General features: G+C 41.2%; 1 protein-coding gene across 12 annotated transcripts in view; it reads right to left on the reverse strand.

Moving 5' to 3' along the window:
- Window positions 1–17,438, reverse strand: part of SRGAP2 (SLIT-ROBO Rho GTPase activating protein 2) — a 254,501-nt gene that overhangs the window by 81,428 nt on the left and 155,635 nt on the right. The window lies entirely within an intron of this gene.

A 17,438-nucleotide genomic window follows, 5' to 3' on the forward strand; every position in this document is an offset into this window, starting at 1 on the left:
CAGGGGCTTCAAAGTCCCTAACTAAATAGAAAACTCCAAGCAGGATGGAACTATATTTCTTACTTGCTTTATTTCTACCCAAAACTCACAAGGCAGCGGTATCTCAATATTGACTGCCTGCGAGATTAGCTGTTACTAGATGCTGAAAATATATGTTAAGGGGTCTCCAACTAGTTAATCTTGAGCAGTGATGGCTCCTGGGTTCTTTGCTGCTGCCACCCAGGGCTGACATCTAACTACATAGAGCAGTAGAAATAAAGAATGAGGGCTGGGCACGGTGGCTCACACCTGTAATCCCAGCACTTTGAGAGGCCGAGGTGGGTGGATCAGCTGAGGTCAGGAATTCGAGACCAGCATGGCCAACATAGTGAAACCCCATCTCTACTAAAAATACAAAAATTAGCCGGGCCTGATGGCACACGCCTGTAGTCCCAGCTACTCAGGAGGCTGAGGCAGGAGAATTGCTTGAACCCAGAAGGTGGAGGTTGCAGTGAGCCGAGATTGCGCCATTGCACTCCAGCCTGGGTGACAAGAGTGAGACTCTGTCTCAAAAAAAAGAAAAGAAAAGAAAAGAAAAGAAAGGAGGAAGCAGGAAGGAAATTGTCACACCTTCTATACTAAGTGTTGTATGCCAAACCTAAGAGAGCTAAAACTGATTGGCAGCATGGGTCATTGAGAGAGAAAGCCCTTGTTTTATCTTTTGCCAGCTCCTTCTGGATCTTTCCTACCAGAAATTCGGGTATCAAAATGCCATCCTAACAGAAGTTATAATACTGTTTCCCATCCCTCCCACCATAGCTGCTAGCTCCTAGGCAAAAAAAGGAAGGACTTTCATGTCAGATACACAATCATTTAAGATTTTGCTTTTTTTCAAGGTACATACATCTCTACTTAAGAAATACTTTTTTTTTCTGATTACAAAAGTAATGTATGTTTATTATAATAAGGAAACTAGAAAACCTCAAAAAAGAAAACAAAAGTAACTCTTAAATTCCTACCACTAAGAAATCACCACTCTAAGTGTTGTTATGTATTTTTCTAATCTTTTCTATTTTTACAAAATTGGGATTGCATTATAAATCCTGTTTTGTAACTTATTCACTTAAACATATGTTGTAAACATTTCCACATTTATTATTGTTCTATAGCATTATAATACGTTCTATTGATGAAGCTCCCATTCTTGGACATTTACTTCACTTCTAAATTTTTGTGATAAAAAATGCCATATCACATTACTTTGTATATGATCTAATGCACACACCTTTCATTATTTTCTCCTAGAAATAACATTGCTGGGTCAAAGACTACCATTTATACCACTAAAATGCCTTTGAGAAAAACGGTACCAATTTAAAATACCACCAATAGCATATATGAATGTTTATTTCACATTTTTTTGTCTTGACAATTTGATGTGGTATCCTATTGTAATTTGCAATCCTTTGATTCTAATGAGCCTGAGCATTTTAAAAAATGTTTATCAGTCATTTTCATTTTTCTTTTATAATCTGCCATTTTCTTATTAAGGTGTTCTCTGCCCATTTTTCTATTAAGGTATTCATTATGGAATATAACCTATGTGTGGCCTCTGTCATGAGTAAGCATGAATTTTTACATCTGATAGTGGGGAAAGGGGTGGAAGGAGCCCTAAATTAGCAATCACAAGATTCTCTTTCTATTCCTGGCTCCTGCATTACCAAAGAGGTAACTCTGGACAACCTGGTTAACCTCTCTGGCCCTCTGTTTTCCCTTCTGTAAAATGAAAAGCTTCAGCTAAAACATTTCTAAAGTCTTTTCCAACCTCTGCCATTCTATGATTCTACATGATCTTCTGCCTGGCTTCTAGAGTCCATATTAGCTTCAAACATCCCTCCCTTTAGTGTATGGCTGGTTGGCTAGAAGATAATGAGCAAGTTCTCCTCGGGGACCCAGATGTTCTACAAAATGGACGGGTTCAGGGGATCTTGCCAGTCTTAAATTTATCATTCCAGGGTCTCTCATCCAATGACCTCAACTGCTGGAAGAAGACACAAGAGGGAATGCCTTTCATCTGTGATCTCACATACCAGCCTGTCCTTTCCATTGAGAGGAAAGCTGAGCTCCACTGAAGCAACAGAGGCCCAAGGAGGTGAAGTGAGGCAACATGACTCACTCTGAGCCCCAGAGTCAGCAACAGGGTCAGGAAGTGACCATGAGTATCACTTCCCACCGCCCTGCCCTCCTGCCTCCAGGCCATCTCCCCCTGCCAGCCTATCGTTTCTTAACTCCTCCTTATGTTTGAATGGCAGAGGTTAAAGGAGAAAGCTCCTATTCCTCTACCCTGTTGCTTACCCATGACTTAAATAACCTAGCCCCAGAGTGGGGGATGGGGGAAGAAGAGGAGGGAAAAGTGTAACCAAAAAAAACAGCAATTAAGCCCAGGCAGATGTTTCCTTTCATGTACTGATTAGTTGGGAGGACCACTCAACTATTATCCCTGTTTATTTGAACAGGCTGCTGAAGTGATCTGACTTACTGCTCCCTCTGGCTGAGGGTTGGGCTGGGAATACATGTGTAGGGAGCCCACTTAAAATGTGCAATACAGCCTCTAGCAATCAGGAGAAATTCTGACACTAGGCCAGAGGCAGGAAATTGCCAGTGTCTCTCCTTTCACAGATGATAAAAGGCCATTCGTTCTCTGTTTCAGAAACCTTAACTGTGTGCCTTTGGGGGAAAGCGTGGCCCCAGGAAGGGCTTCCGTGCTGGCCACTGCAGTGGGGTTGACAGAGCTGGTAAGCCACAAGGGGGCCCCACCCAAAGACAAGGGGGACATTTATTCCTGGGAACAACAAAACCTGATGAGGCCGAGTACATGACAATGAAGACTGTAGAGCTTTTCTGTTCTCTATAAAAAGGCAAGGGGTTTCTAGACAGGGAAGAAAAAGAATTTACAGAGCAGTCTTTGTGTACTAACATACGGCCTGCATCTCTTTTCTTTAAAATTTCTTGGAAGAGAATGAGTCATCTCAACATTGCAGGAAACCAAAGAGAAGTTGGGGGAAAAAATTACTTTGGACAAAGTTTTTCTCTTAAATGTTTGCATAGTAATCTTTGCCTGGAAAAAAAAAAGATGCCTAAATTTAGAATAGAGATGTGGCACAGTTAACAATGCTGGTTCTATCGGATGGGAAGTGTGATGGTGTGCTCAGGCTGGGATCTCTTATTTTGAAACTCACCACAACCATTTGGCCAGAGTGCTTCACTGGCCTCCACTCTGACTGCTGCCGAGGGGCTGATCAGAAGACAATGAGATTGCAACAGCTCCTACCAGTTGTATGCTGACAAAATGGGTAGGAAAGCTTCCTTTTCCAACAGATAACAGCATTGGAAACAGAACTGAAATGCACTGTGTCATCTCATCTCCCCAAGACAAGACTGTAATGTTCCAAAGCCTCCTTGCTCACAGAAAGGATGTAACAGCAGATATGTACGGAAACATAAGGATCCTAGGCATCCGGGATGCCTGGCCACTGGGCTGGTCACTCTTCCTTAGACCTCTTTAAATCAGTACATTTCCTGAGCTTGGATGGGTTTGTCTATTAGCGTTTCCCAAAGAACACCAATTAAGAAAGAGGTTTCAGACCTGTTCTCAATAGGGAGGTTACTTGTTACCGATTCTCTAGTTATTTAGATCAGCACTCATGTGCTTTCCAAGTTGGGGGTGGGACTGTTGTTAATTGGTTATCTACATTTCAAAGCTGTATTTTTTGACAGGCACAAAATTACCCCCTATTTGTAAGAAAGAAGAATAAAAAGAGGAAGGCATGTCTCTGCCATGTGGCGAGAGCTCATTTCAGCCCCATCCCAAGGCTGAGCCTGTCAGCAGGTAGGAACAGTAGGGCCATTTAGTTCTCTGCCATTTAGCCTGTGTCAGCAGTTTTCCAAAAAAGAATCCAGTTTTCAAGGGCACATATCTCCCCAACAACCACTACTATCCCCTCCCCACCCTAAAGATTGTTCAGAGACCAACTGTTAAAAAAAAATCCAGTTTAAAACTGAATTTATGTTACAGATTTCAGAGGAAAGGAACATGACCCTGTATTAAGCTCTGGCAGCAGAAGCACCACCATACATAAGGTGGTGGTTTCAGGGGCATTCACTAACCACTTCAAAGAGGCCACATTTCAGGAGCTGGCACTTTGCCTGAAATGCTTTTGGAGGGGAGGAGAGGGCTAAAAGGAATGACTGTTTGGTAGCAGGGCCAGTGCTAGGTGATGGTGGGCACTGTGTCTGGTCCTCTCTCTCACCTAACTTGGGCCACCAAAATAGGTGGTACAGTGTGAGGCTGTATGCCGAGGCTCTGGGGGTTCAGGGGGTGATGATCCAGCAGGTCAGAGCTCAGAAATGACTTCTAGATTTCCCCTCCACCATACTACCTGCATATATGCAAGCAGGGCTCTTTCTATTCAGCATTCATTCATCGGTGAGGATACCATGAGACGGCTCTGAGAAAGACTGAACTCCAGTTAGGACCTTAAACTATGAGAAGCCCAAGGATGTATAAAACACAAATATACTTAATTGCAAAACTTTTATAGAGAGGTAGTCTAGGAGATACCACAACAGGGACACCAGAGGTGCTTTTGCCTTCTGAAGATAGGTAGACTAGGATGTTCAAAAAATACATTTTTTATTGCAATACAGCATAATATGTGTCTATAATAAAAGTACTTATGTGTCCGGAGTTGGTTCCTTCTGGTGGGTTCTTGGTCTCACTGACTTCAAGAATGAAGCTGTGGACCTTCGCGGTGAGTGTTACAGCTCTTAAGAGTGCTGATTGGTGCATTTACAATCCTTTAGCTAGACACAGAGCGCTGATTGCTGCATTTTTACAGAGTGCTGATTGGTGCATTTACAATCCTTTAGCTAGACACAGAGCGCTGATTGGTGCGTTTTTACAGAGTGCTGATTGGTGCATTTACAATCCTCTAGCTAGACAGAAAAGTTCTCCAAGTCCCCACTCCACCGAGGAAGTCCAGCTGGCTTCACCTCTACTTATGTGCTGTCCATTATGATATTTCCTATTCTTTTATCTTCTTTTTTTCTATTCTTTCTTTCTTTTTAGATACAAGGTCTTGCTCTATTGCCCAGGCTAGAATGCAGTGGCCTGATCATAGCTCACTGCAGCCTTGAACTTTGGGCTCAACTGTCACGTGATCCTCCTCCCTCAGCTTCCCATGTAGCTGGGACGACAGATGTGTACCAACACGCTGGTTAATTTTTGTAATTTTTGTAGAGATGGGATCTCACTGAGTTTGCTCAGGCTGGTCTCAAACTCCTGGCTTCAAACAATCCTCCTGCCTCAGCTTCCCAAGTAGCTGGTAACAGGCATGCTTGGCTAATTTTTTAAAAAATTGTTTTTAGATATGGAGTCTCGTGATGTTTCCCCAGGCTGGTCTCAAACTCCTGGCCTAAAGATCCCTCCACCTCAGCCTCTTAGAGTAGCTGGGATTATATTCTCGAGCGACTGTGCCTGGCCTTTTCTATTTTTTTATATTGGTCATAACTCACTACATTTATTTTACAACTCATTAATGAGTCATTATACACAGGTTTAAAAAGACTGGTTACATACAAAAGTCTGTACTTGAGGAATTAATAAAGAAAATAGTGGTTTAAGGACTGGAGCCCACTAACTTATTTAGACAGGAGCTAAAATAACTTGCCGTCTTGAAGTGGCTGATCAGATGTTTCAAAGCAGGTTCAATTATTGAATGCTGGCAAGGGAGAAATGGCTGGATTTTAGGGAGTGAGCAATAAAGAGTCCATCAGCAAATATTTATAGAACATCTATTAAGTGTCAGGCACTTGTGGTCTGAATGCAAAACAGAAAGTTTAAAAGTTTACAACCTGTTGAGAAAGATGGACATTAATCTAACGTCTGGGCCCATCAGAATGCAATTCTTCCAATCTCAAAGGTATTACTAGAAATGGAATATCTTAAGTTAGTTTTTTTAGTTTAAGATCAATTTTTTTTCCTGTCCCAGCCAAGAGGTTTCCACACCATAACCTAACTCCACAGCAAGCTAGATATTGAATCTAGCTTGCCAAAAAAAAAAAAAAATCTGATTTCAAAAAGTCCAGCTATTACATAGTAAATTCTTTTTCTTTGAGTTTGTCTTTCTAAGTTACTAATGGATATTTCAGGTTATAATGATCCAGCTTCAGTATTAGTGACTCCCAAAGCAGTCACATTCCATTTTTAAAGAACCCCTTGAGCTTGTAAGCACCATAAAAAACAATTTCACCAGAAGCTCCTTCACTCAGGAGTTAATGGATATAAACTATCCTAGTGACAAAAGTTATATTTTAAAAGAAAATGTCAGAAACTTGACTAGTCTAAGGCCCAATACCTGTTTCAGGATTCCTCTTCTGGAATATGAATAGTTTTTGAATTTGATTCCTGTTTAATTATCTGAAAAACTTAGTCTAAAAAAATCTCAAAGCAACTACAATATGAAACCATCTAAAGCTAATGGAAGAGATAGGTTTTAACTTTTTAAGCATTTTTCTGAATCCTCTGTGGTACCCAGCCCATTGCTTTGTGCACAGTGGCCATAAAATAATCAGTTGCTGAATCAATGAGATCAAAGTTTAAATACTATGCTTTCACATAATGACAAGAACTAAACAATATAGCTGCATTTCATCATATAAATTATTAAAAGTGGAAACTCCATCAGAGGTTAGCCACAATGAGCTCCCTTTGGTTATGGTTCACCAATGAGCCCTAAAACTTGAAATGACTTTTCCAGGGTCAGTAGCCTATCAAGGACCACATGCAGTATTAAAAGAGAGCTGAACATGCAGGCTCTGGAGCAGGAATTGAATCCTACTTCTACTCCCCAACTGATGACCTTAGGTAAATTATATTTAAACCCTCTATGCTTCAGCTTCCACATCTGTAAAATAGGATAATAAGAATAGTGAGATAATCCACATAAAGTGCTTTAAACAGAATCTAGCACCTAGCCTGTTCAATAAATGTTGGCTAATATTAATATTAGAATCCAGCCCCCTCAACACTCACTTGAGTGTTCTTTCCGCCGCACTATGCTGCCTCCTTACGTACTCTCAAACATGTTAAAGATGCTATGTGGAATTGCGAAGGTCCTGGAAACTACTTCCCAGGCAGGATTGTAGCTGAATTCCTCCAATGGGCTCTGTGGGCCCGAAGGGAAGAAAGTTCTCTGTTTTTCCTTATGCCTGCTGTTGCATAATCTTTTTCTTCCCCAGTTTCAGTAAGAACTAAATGACTCTGTAAGAAATAATTCAGCTTTCCTGAGGAAAGAAAACAAAAAAACAAAACTCCCAAAACGAAACAAAGAAAGATGATAAAAAGTGCTTAGCAGAAAGGAAGAAATGATGAAGGTAGGGGTGGCAGAATGAAAATAAGGAGGATACAATTACCTTCTATTCCTCCAGATAGATTAAACAGAAAAGATCCTTCTTGGCTGTACAACTAGGATATGGTTCGACTGTGGGCATAAAGGAAACATCCAAAGGAAGGAGCTCCCCACTACCTAGGTCACAGAATACCAAAACCACCCATCAAGTTCTGGTTCAGTGAAATCCAGGACCTCTCTCCTCTAGGACAGAAATGGCTTTTCCAGAAGCTCTGGAATGTGTGAGCAGTAACACTTGATAACCCACAAGTAATGCTAGTGGCCCTGGGAGGAAATCCATTCCTTGGCATGATGTGAACTTCGTGGACTCAGCTCCTACCCTCTGTGAATGCTCACTAACAAAGCTCACTTTGGTCCCTGACCAAAGTCTCTTGTCAGGGACAGGCATACTCGGGACAAGGGTGGGAGTTCAGGGGAGTTCAGGGTGGGGTCAGGAAGAGGCTAACGGCCCTCTGCTCTCCCAGTCTGAAACACAGTCCTATAATAATCTGAATGTTCCTCCATGGTTGTTCCACTCTCTTTGAATGACCTATCCTAATACTAAGAAAATAAACCCAAAACAACATCCCTTAAAACAAAACAGACAATCAAATCTAAGCTTTCATTTCTTAAACTACCACTGTGATCTTTGTCTTGGCAAATTTCCATCTTTTACCCTTTTGGATAATGATTTGGGTGGGGGCGTAATGTCTTCAGGCCCTGATCTCTCATGCCAAAGCATTTCTTGAGGTCATTCTGAAGATGAGTGATCACCCCATTTCCCAAGCAGGACACTAAAAACACAGAGTAGAAATGGTATCTAGGTGACTGTGGGTATCCTTGAGTAGACTGGGACACAAGGGACAAAAGACACAAAAGCAAACAGGCAACACGAGAGCACAAATCTCTCAGCAGCTGTAAAATGAACTAAGGAGGAAAAACAATCAATGGCTTGGAACTGGGAGAGAATCGGGGGAAAGAGCCAGAATGATAAGGTACTTGAAAACATATGCCCTTCTACAATAAGGAAATCTATGAGCTGGGGGATGGAAAGAATGCCTGTGTGGCTCCCAGATGGCTGAGCCAGGCAGAGGCTGGAAGAACAGGAGTTAATAGAGCTCATCTGAAAGTTGGAAGTGTGAATGCCAAGAGGAGGAGGGCAGCCTGGTAGGAAGTAAAACAGTCAGCAGCACTCGTACAGGAAATGCCTGGGGCACTGGGAAAATTGCTGATTAAATACTTTTAAGAAAGAGGAACCCAGCAGCAAAGCCAATTCATCGAGAGATCTGTGTAGTTTTAGAACACTGGGAGTAGCCTTTAGAATCGAGAGGAAGAGGCTCCAGAGAGTTATGAAGACAGCATTTTCTTGACACCTCAGGTGCCAGGGTTGGACCTAAGAGGAGCACAAAGCCAACTTTGGGAGAATGAGTAGAGCCCTTTACTGACAGAAATTAGAATGCATTGCCTAGGGACTGGGATGAAGATTTGAGCCTGTATCAGCTTTCTTCAGCTACAATGGTGGTTTGAAGCCTCTTGTCTTTGTCCACAGTAAACACATGGGTAGCCATTCCCATTAGTCATGGCCTACATACAGTTGAAAAAAGAAAAATCAATATTCTTGGGGGAGGATACCTTCCCTCTTGGCCAGTACCCCACTCCTACTGAAAAATCATGGAATTGTGAGAAAAAGAAGGTAGACTTTGGAAATGGAGATTTCCAATCTCCAGCTCTAATTTCTCCCCTAAGCTCTTCGATTTTTCCTCCCCATTTCAGGTTTAAACTTTGTAAATGTTCCACGTACACTTGAAAAGAATGTGTATCTACCCGCAGTTGTCAGGCGCAGTATCCATATATGTCATTTAGGTCAAGTTTGTTGTTTTTCAACTCTTCTGTATTTTTACTGACTTTTTTGGTCTAGTTGTTTAATCATTCACTGAGACAGGTGTGTTAAATCTCTCATTGGGGTGATGATTTATCTAGTTCCCATTTTAATTCTGTCCCATTTGATTTACATATTTTAAGCCTATGTTATTAAGTATATATTTCTTCCTGGAAACTTAGTCTTTACTAGGAAATGTCTCTCTCTCTTCTTTTTTGAGACAGAGTCTCGCTCTATCACCAGGCTGGAGTGCAGTGGCGCCATCTCGGCTCACTGTAACCTCCGCCTCCCGGGGTCAAGTGATTCCCCTGCCTCAGCCTCCCAAGTAGCTGGGACTACAGGTGTTCACCACCATGCCTGGATAATTTTTTGTATTTTAGTAAAGACAGAGTTTCACTATTTTGGCCGGGATGATCTCGAACTCCTGACCTCAAGTGATCTGCCTGCCTCAGCCTCCGAAAGTGCTGTGATTACAGGAGTGAGCCACCATGCCCAGCCTGGAAATGTCTCTCTTTATAACGAAAAATACTTTTTGCATTGAAATCTACCTGGACTGCCTGGGCACGGTGGCTCAGGCTTGTAATCCTAGCACCTTTTGAGGCCCAGGTGGGCAGATCACTTGAGGTCAGGAGTTTGAGACCAGCCTGGCTGACATGGTGAAATGCTGTCTCTACTAAAAATACAAAAATTAGCTGGGCATGGTGGCACATGCCTGTAATCCCAGCTATCTGGGAGGCTGAGGCGGGAGAACTGCTTGAACCCGGGAGGCAGAGGTTGCAGTGAGCTGAGATTGCACTACTGCCCTCCAGCCTGGGTGACAGAGCAAGACTCGGAAAAAAAAAAGAAAAAAAGAAAAAAAAAGGACAGAAAGAAAGAAGGGGGGCAGAGAGAGAGAGAGAGAGAGAGAGAGAGAGAGAAAGAAAAGAAAGAAAGAAAGAAAGAAAGAAAGAAAGAAAGAGAGAGAGAGAGAAAGAAAGAAAGGAATCTACCTGGCCTGATTTTATTGTAGCTATCTTTTCCTATCACTTTGCTTTAAATCTTTCTTTATCCTTATATTTAAAGTGTATCTGTTCTCTTACAAGCAACATACACTCTAGTTTTGCTCTTTAAAAATCTGTCTTTAATTTGCATAAGTCAATTTACACCTTATATTATGGTTTAAACCCACCAACTTGCTAATTGCTTTCTATTTGTCCTGCCTCTTCTATTTTCCTCTTTCCTCTCCTTTCCTACCTTCTTTTTTTCTTCCATTTACAAAACATTCAGAAAATTCACTCTTGTTGGCATACAGTTCCATGTGCTTTGGCAAATGCACAGAGTTGTCTAACCATCACCACAATTAAGACACAGAACAGTTCCAGCACCCACCAAAAACCTCTTGTATCCTGCACCTTTAGAGTCAAACTCTCCGCTACCCTTAACCACTGGAAGCCATTGATTTGTTCTGTATCTCTATAGTTTTGCCCTCCCCAGAATTTTTCTTTCCTTCTTTTGAGTTACTTTTTTATTAACTGAATTTGTCCCTTTCTTAGATTGGTACAATACTATTCTTTGAGTGGTTACCAAAAATTACAACATATATCCTTGAATTGCCAACACCTAATACAAATTACTACTTTTACCACTTTCTGAAAATATCTTTAAACCCATTTCCCTACCCCCACCCAGACACAGATTCTATTGTTGATTTCATTGTTGCCACTTATATTAATTTTATACATATTTAAAATCCCACAGGGTTGGCCTGGTGTGGTGGCTCATGCCTGTAACCGCAGCACTTTGGAAGGCCAAGGCAGGAAGATCACTTGAAGCCAGGAGTTCAAGACCAGGCTGGGCAACAGATAGACCCTCTCTTTACAAAAAATAAAAAATAAGCCAGGCATGGTGGCACACACCTCTTGTCCCAGCTGTTATACTTGGGACGCTGAGGTGGGAGGATCATTTGAGCCCAGGAGTTCAAGGCTGCAGTGAGCTATAATTGTGCCACCGCAGTCCAGGCTGGGCAGCAGAGCAAGACTCTGTCCCTCCCACCCACACATCTAAAAAAGGAAAACCCCACAGATGATTATTAGCGTTGTTTTTAACAGTGATTATTCACTTAGATCTATATTTTTTTCTTTTTTCTTTTTTTTGGAGACGGAGTCTCACTCAGTTGCCCAGGCTGGAGTGTAGTGGCATGATCTCGTCTCACTGCAAGCTCTGCCTCCCGGGTTCACGCCATTCTCCTGCCTCAGACTCCCAAGTAGCTGGGACTACAGGTGCCCGCCACTATGCCTGGCTAATTTTTTTGTATTTTTAGTAGAGATGGGGTTTCACCATGTTATCCAGGATGGTCTCAATCTCCTGACCTCGTGATCTGCCCGTCTCAGCCTCCCAAAGTGCTGGGATTACAGGCATGAGCCACCGTGCCCGGCCAATCTATATTCTTATATATAGTTTCTGTTGCTCCTCATTCTTTACTGCATTTCTAAGATTCTATTTGGGATCATTTTCCTTCTGCCTAAATAATGCCATTTAGTATTTCTTTTAGTGCAAGTCTGCTGGCGATATATTTTCTCATATTTTTCTTGTCTGAAAACATCTTTAGTTCACCTTCATTTTTGAAGGGTATTCCTTTCTACACTTTCATTCCACTGTCATCTGCTTTCCATTGCTTTTGTTCAGAAGTCAGCTGTCAACCATGCTGTTGCTCCACTGAAGATAATACGTCTTTTTTACCTCTAGCTGTTTGTATTTTCTTTGTATTTCTCCTGTTTGGGGCTCATAATGCTTCAGTCTGTGGCTTGAAGTCTTTTATAGTTTAGGGGAATTCACAGCCATTCTCTCTTCAAATATTGCTTCTATCCCATTCTCTTTGTTCTCTTCTTCTGAGACTTCAAGTAGAAGCATGTTAGGCCTACTTACCCTATCCCATAAGTCTCTTATGCTCTTTTCTGTATTTTCCATCTGTTTATCTCTCTGAGCTTCAGTATGCATTGTTTTCTGACGTTTCAGTTCATTAATTATTTATTCAGCACCATCTAATCTGCTACTTGATCTACACATTGAGCTCTTTTAGTTACTGCATTTTTTGTACTAAAATTTGTTTGATTTTTAAAATTATTGAGATATAATTCACACACTGTACAATTCACCACTACAAGGTACACAATTCAGTGGCTATTAGTATATTTGCAAGGTTGTACAACCACCACCACTAAGTCCCGAATATTTAATCATGCCAAAAGAAAACTCAAACCTGTTAGTAGTCACTCCCGATCTCTCCTTCCCCCAGCTCCTAGCAACCACTAATCTACTTCCTGTCTCTATAGATTTGCATACTCTGGACATTTACTATAAATGGAATCATATAATATGTGGACTTTAATGTTTAGCTTCTTTCACTTATAATGTTTTCAGGGTATATCCATATTGTAGCATGTATCAGCACTTCCTTCTTTTTTATGACTAAATACTACTCTATTGTATGGACATGACACATTTTGTTTAAATTGTATAGGTATGCCATACTTTGTTTAAGTTTGTTCCATAAATCACTTCATTAACATTTGGGTTGCTTCTACTTTTTGGTTATTTATTTATTTTGAGATGGAGTCTCGCTCTGTCGCCCAGGCTGGAGTGCAGTGGCGCGATCTCTGCTCACTGCAAGCTCCGCCTCCTGGGTTCACGCCATTCTCCTGCCTCAGCTTCCCCAGTAGCTGGGACCACAGGTGCCTGCCATCACGCCTGGCCAATTTTTTTGTATTTTTAGTAGAGGCAGGGTTTCACCATGTTAGCCAGGATGGTCTCGATCTCCGGACCTCGTGATCTGCCCACCTCAGCCTCCCAAAGTGCTGGGATTACAGGCATGAGCCACCATGCCCAGCCTGGTTATTTTGAATAATACTGTTATGAACATTTGTGTATAAGTTCTTGTGTGAGCATATGTTTTCAATTCTCTTGGGTATACACCTAGATGTGGAATTGATGGGTCACAGGTTAATTCTATGCTTAAGTTTTGGAGGAATTTTCAGTTTTCCATAGCATCTGCACCATTTCACAATCTCACCAGCAATGTATGAGGGTTCTGATTCCTCCATACCCTCTCCAAAACTCTTCTTTCCTTTTCTTTCTTCCTTTTTAAAATTATAGCTATCCTAGTGGGTGTGAAGTGGTGTTTCATTGTGGTTTTGATTTGCAGTAGCCCAAAAAATAACAGTGTCAAAAATGTGCTTGTTGGCCATTTGTGTATCTTCTGTGGAGAAATGCCTATTCAAGTCTTTTGCCCATTTTTAAACTGGACTGGTCATCTTTTTGTTGCTGAGTTGTAAGAATTCTTTATATATTCTGAAAATTAGACCTTGATGAGATATATGATTTGAAAATACCTTTTCTCATTCTATAGCTGTCTTCTCATTTTCTTGACAGTGTCCTCTCAAACACAGAGGTTTCTGACTTTGATGAAGTTCAGTTTATTTATTTTTTCTTTTGTCGCTTGTGCTTTGGTGTCATATGTAAGAAATCATTGCCTAATCCAAGATCACGAAGACTTACACCTATATTTTCTTCTAAGAGTTTTATAGTTTTGGCTCTTGCATTTATGCCTTTGATCCATTTTGAGTTAATTTTTTTTATTATTTCCAGGTTTGTTTTTATAATTTAATTTCATGAACATATTAAACATAGTTCATTTAAAGTTTGCATCTGTTAACACCATTACTAGGATCTCCTGTGGGTCTAGCTGTTTCTCTTAGCTTTTGGTCACAGTTCTTATTTCCTCATAGGCCTAATTATTTATAACTGAGTGCCAAACATCATAATGAAAAATGATGAGAGATATATTAGGTCTAGGATGATAGTATCTTCCACAGTATCTTCCTCTAGAGAGGATTTAAATTTGTTTCTAGCCACTGGCTATCCTAAATCACCTTAATCCAATTAGAGGTTAAGATAATTTGAATCCAGGCTTCAGTCTCTATGAAACTGCCTTAGTCTATTTCTGGCTTATCTTTCCTTCTTAATTGTATCCCTTTGGTGTCTCAAAGCCTGGGGAATTTTACCAAGGCTACCCATCCTAGGCCCCTGGGCCTTAAATTCCCATATTTGTCCTGCTAGCCCTACAAGTCTATTAAACACTCTGCTCAGCTTTTTGACACTCAGTAATATTTTCTAAAATGGCAGAAGCCTCTTCAAGGAAAGCAGCTCCGATGAAGCAAAAGGATTGGTCTGAATTTTCTTCTAGAAAAGCTTCCATTTCTAGAAGCACAACTCTAAGTTTAAATTTTGAAAACAGATTATCTTATGTTTATTTGTAGCCCTCACCAGGCCCAGTGCAATTCTGGAAACCTAATAAGAATGGAAATATGCTTTGTTTGATACAATGAACAGATACTGGTGATAGTGAAGGCTTGCCACACTTACGTTTTAAGTTGTTCATTTCCCAGGACGTGGTAACCAAAGCATTCTGGTAAAACAAGAGAGAAGCAAGCCTGAGGTTTCAAGTATGGTTTCACATTACTTCCTTAGGGACTTTTCAAAAACCACACTCCATCAAACAGAAAAAGGAGGTTAAATCTACCTCAAATAAAGGACATCTCTGAAATTAGCTGAATGATTAAGAATCCAGATACTAATCTCAGAGATCCTCTGGTGACCACCAAATGGAGGAACTCTACAAGAAATTCTAAAAATTGGCACGTATAAAAGCTCTATATGGGGCCATCTGGGGTCTGAGAAAGATTTGGGCATCTAGTTCCTGAGACATATGTGAAAATGTCAGCTTCACCAGCCACCTCAAATTCTGTAACAGCACACTGGCTTTTCCTAAGTGGCACTAGCATAAAAAAATTGAAAGAAGTAATCACTGACTTCGAATTCTCTTTCCAATAAGTGGCCATACGCTGTTCATTTCTCCTTCATGATATGTCTGGCATCTGTCTCCTTCTTTTCATTCCTCCTGTCACTGCTACCACATCTCAGGCTCTTATTACCCTGTCCTGGAATTAGAGGCCCAGTCTTTCGGAAATAGCAGCAATATTTTATCATTTCCCTATGAGTAGATCTTCCATCGTTCCCTAGTGCTCTCAGAATGAAGTTCAAACTCCAAGTTTGGCATTCGAGGCTCTTTTCGGCTTTGTTTCAAGCTGCTCTCCTCATTAACACTCTGATTTAGCCAAACTATTTTTACTCACCACCCTCTGAAGAGTCCTCACACATTCCGGTGCTCTCCTTCATCCTGAAGCCTGTTCTTCCATATGGAATATCCTTTGACTCCAGCTCCCCCTCCATGCTCACAAACTCCGTACTTTTTCATCTTTAATTACTGAAATCATTTTCATTCACTAAAAACCCAGCTCAAATTTCACCTCTCTACATCTCTCTGCACAAAAAGCACTTAGTACTTACAGATGCTAAAGCTTAGAGAGGTCAAAAAATTTGTCCATGAGAACAACTATTAATTGGTGAAGTTGGAATTGAACTCATAAACTCCTTCAATACTATTTTGTCTTATCTGTATTCTCCTAATCTTATACAATGCCTTGCATATAGTAAGCACCTAATAATTACAGAGCGAAGATAGGGGGAAGAAAGGCCATAAATTTTCACAGCAAGAAAGACATATACAAAAGAATATTCTTGATGTATCAGTTTTTAAATTCATCAGATATATACTGCAGAAAAGGTTGTGATTCCATCTGTTAAAAAGAGAATCATATAAGCAGAACTATAAAAATAAGCTGCTAGAATATTCTGGTTAAAGGAAAGAAATCTAAAACTCAATCAGCTTTAAATCCATTTGCTACATTGGGATTGTTGGCAGTTCAAAGGGCAAATGGCAAAAGCATGTCTCACCACGCACCCTGGCCACAGTGCAGATGGAACTCAGCCAAGGGGTTACCCAGCTAGAAAGCATTACTGCTTTCCCACTGACCAGGGCAGTCCTGTGGAAGCCTTCAACAGCCCATGTGTTCTTTGCTTTGGTCTTGGGACTTAAGGATAAATGAGATGAGGATGGTGGGTAAATGACAAGGGTAGGCACTGTCTTGGGGGCACTGCTTCTCATTCTTGCCCTACAGAGTTCAGGCAACAATCTTCTTGGGGAGCCCCAAGGAAGGGGGTGGAAAGAGGCTGAAGACAATGGGGGCTTTCAGGAGTCCCCTTAATACCCAGAGAAGCAAGGAGCAGAGCAAAGGTTCAAACACCCAGGGGAAAGGAAATCACTTCTTGATTCCTTCCAAACACAAGGACCGTGATCAAAGAATTGCTTGCTGTAGTTATCGCAAAAAGAAAACAACAGGCCTTCCTGCATTCCTGCCTTTCCATGCCAGGCTGTCCTCTCCCCATGATCGTCCCCACCCCCCAAATCCTGGGGACAATTGAGCTGTGTCTCTGGCATGTGTGGAGCTGCAGGTCACGGCCATATTTAACGAGAACATTCATTCTCCACAGGCGCTACAGGGCTCCTCAAAACACCCTTTGTGTCACTGTGCCTTTCTCTCCACCCCCCTTGACACTAATTTAATCAAGATGTCCTTCTAGCTTGTAGATGGGGTGGACTCGTCAGTTCCGCATTCCTCCTGGCATTAGGGCCTTGCAGCCAAATATGTAGACTTGAAACCAGCAAGTTGAGATGGGGTCAGGGTCTCCAAGCCAGAGCATGCAGACCTTTTGGGTAAACCCTAGGCATAAAGAGTGGACTAGCTCTGTGGTATGTTTTTATAATTTTTAGTTAACCCTAAATATTCTAGAGGAGTTGAGAAATATTTTCTTAGGCAAGTATGTAGACATTTAGAAGTTTTTTTTTTTTTAAAGCAAGAAAAAAGACAAAATTTTATCTCTATATTTTTGGACTCATCAGTACTGTTTCTAGAATGCAGAACTAGAAAAAAGAGCTCCTTGTCACAACTATGCCTGTCCTTTTTCTCCTAGTCTGCACTCTCCATAATTTTGCAAAATCTGAAAACTTCAGTTCTTTCCCAAGAACCAGATTTTAATTCAGATTTGCCTTCCTTAGCTGTTTCTCTAGACCACAGTCAGTATCCAGAAGAGAATGTCAAAACTGCGGTAGGGAATTTAACCAATAAGGAAAATAAAAAAATAAACCATCTAGAGCCCTGGGTCCCCAACCAGGTTACCTGATTCCTGGTCTAATG

The sequence above is a fragment of the Pan paniscus genome, chromosome 1 (assembly GCF_029289425.2).
Source record: "Pan paniscus chromosome 1, NHGRI_mPanPan1-v2.0_pri, whole genome shotgun sequence".
In the NCBI taxonomy this organism is placed as follows: domain Eukaryota; kingdom Metazoa; phylum Chordata; class Mammalia; order Primates; family Hominidae; genus Pan; species Pan paniscus.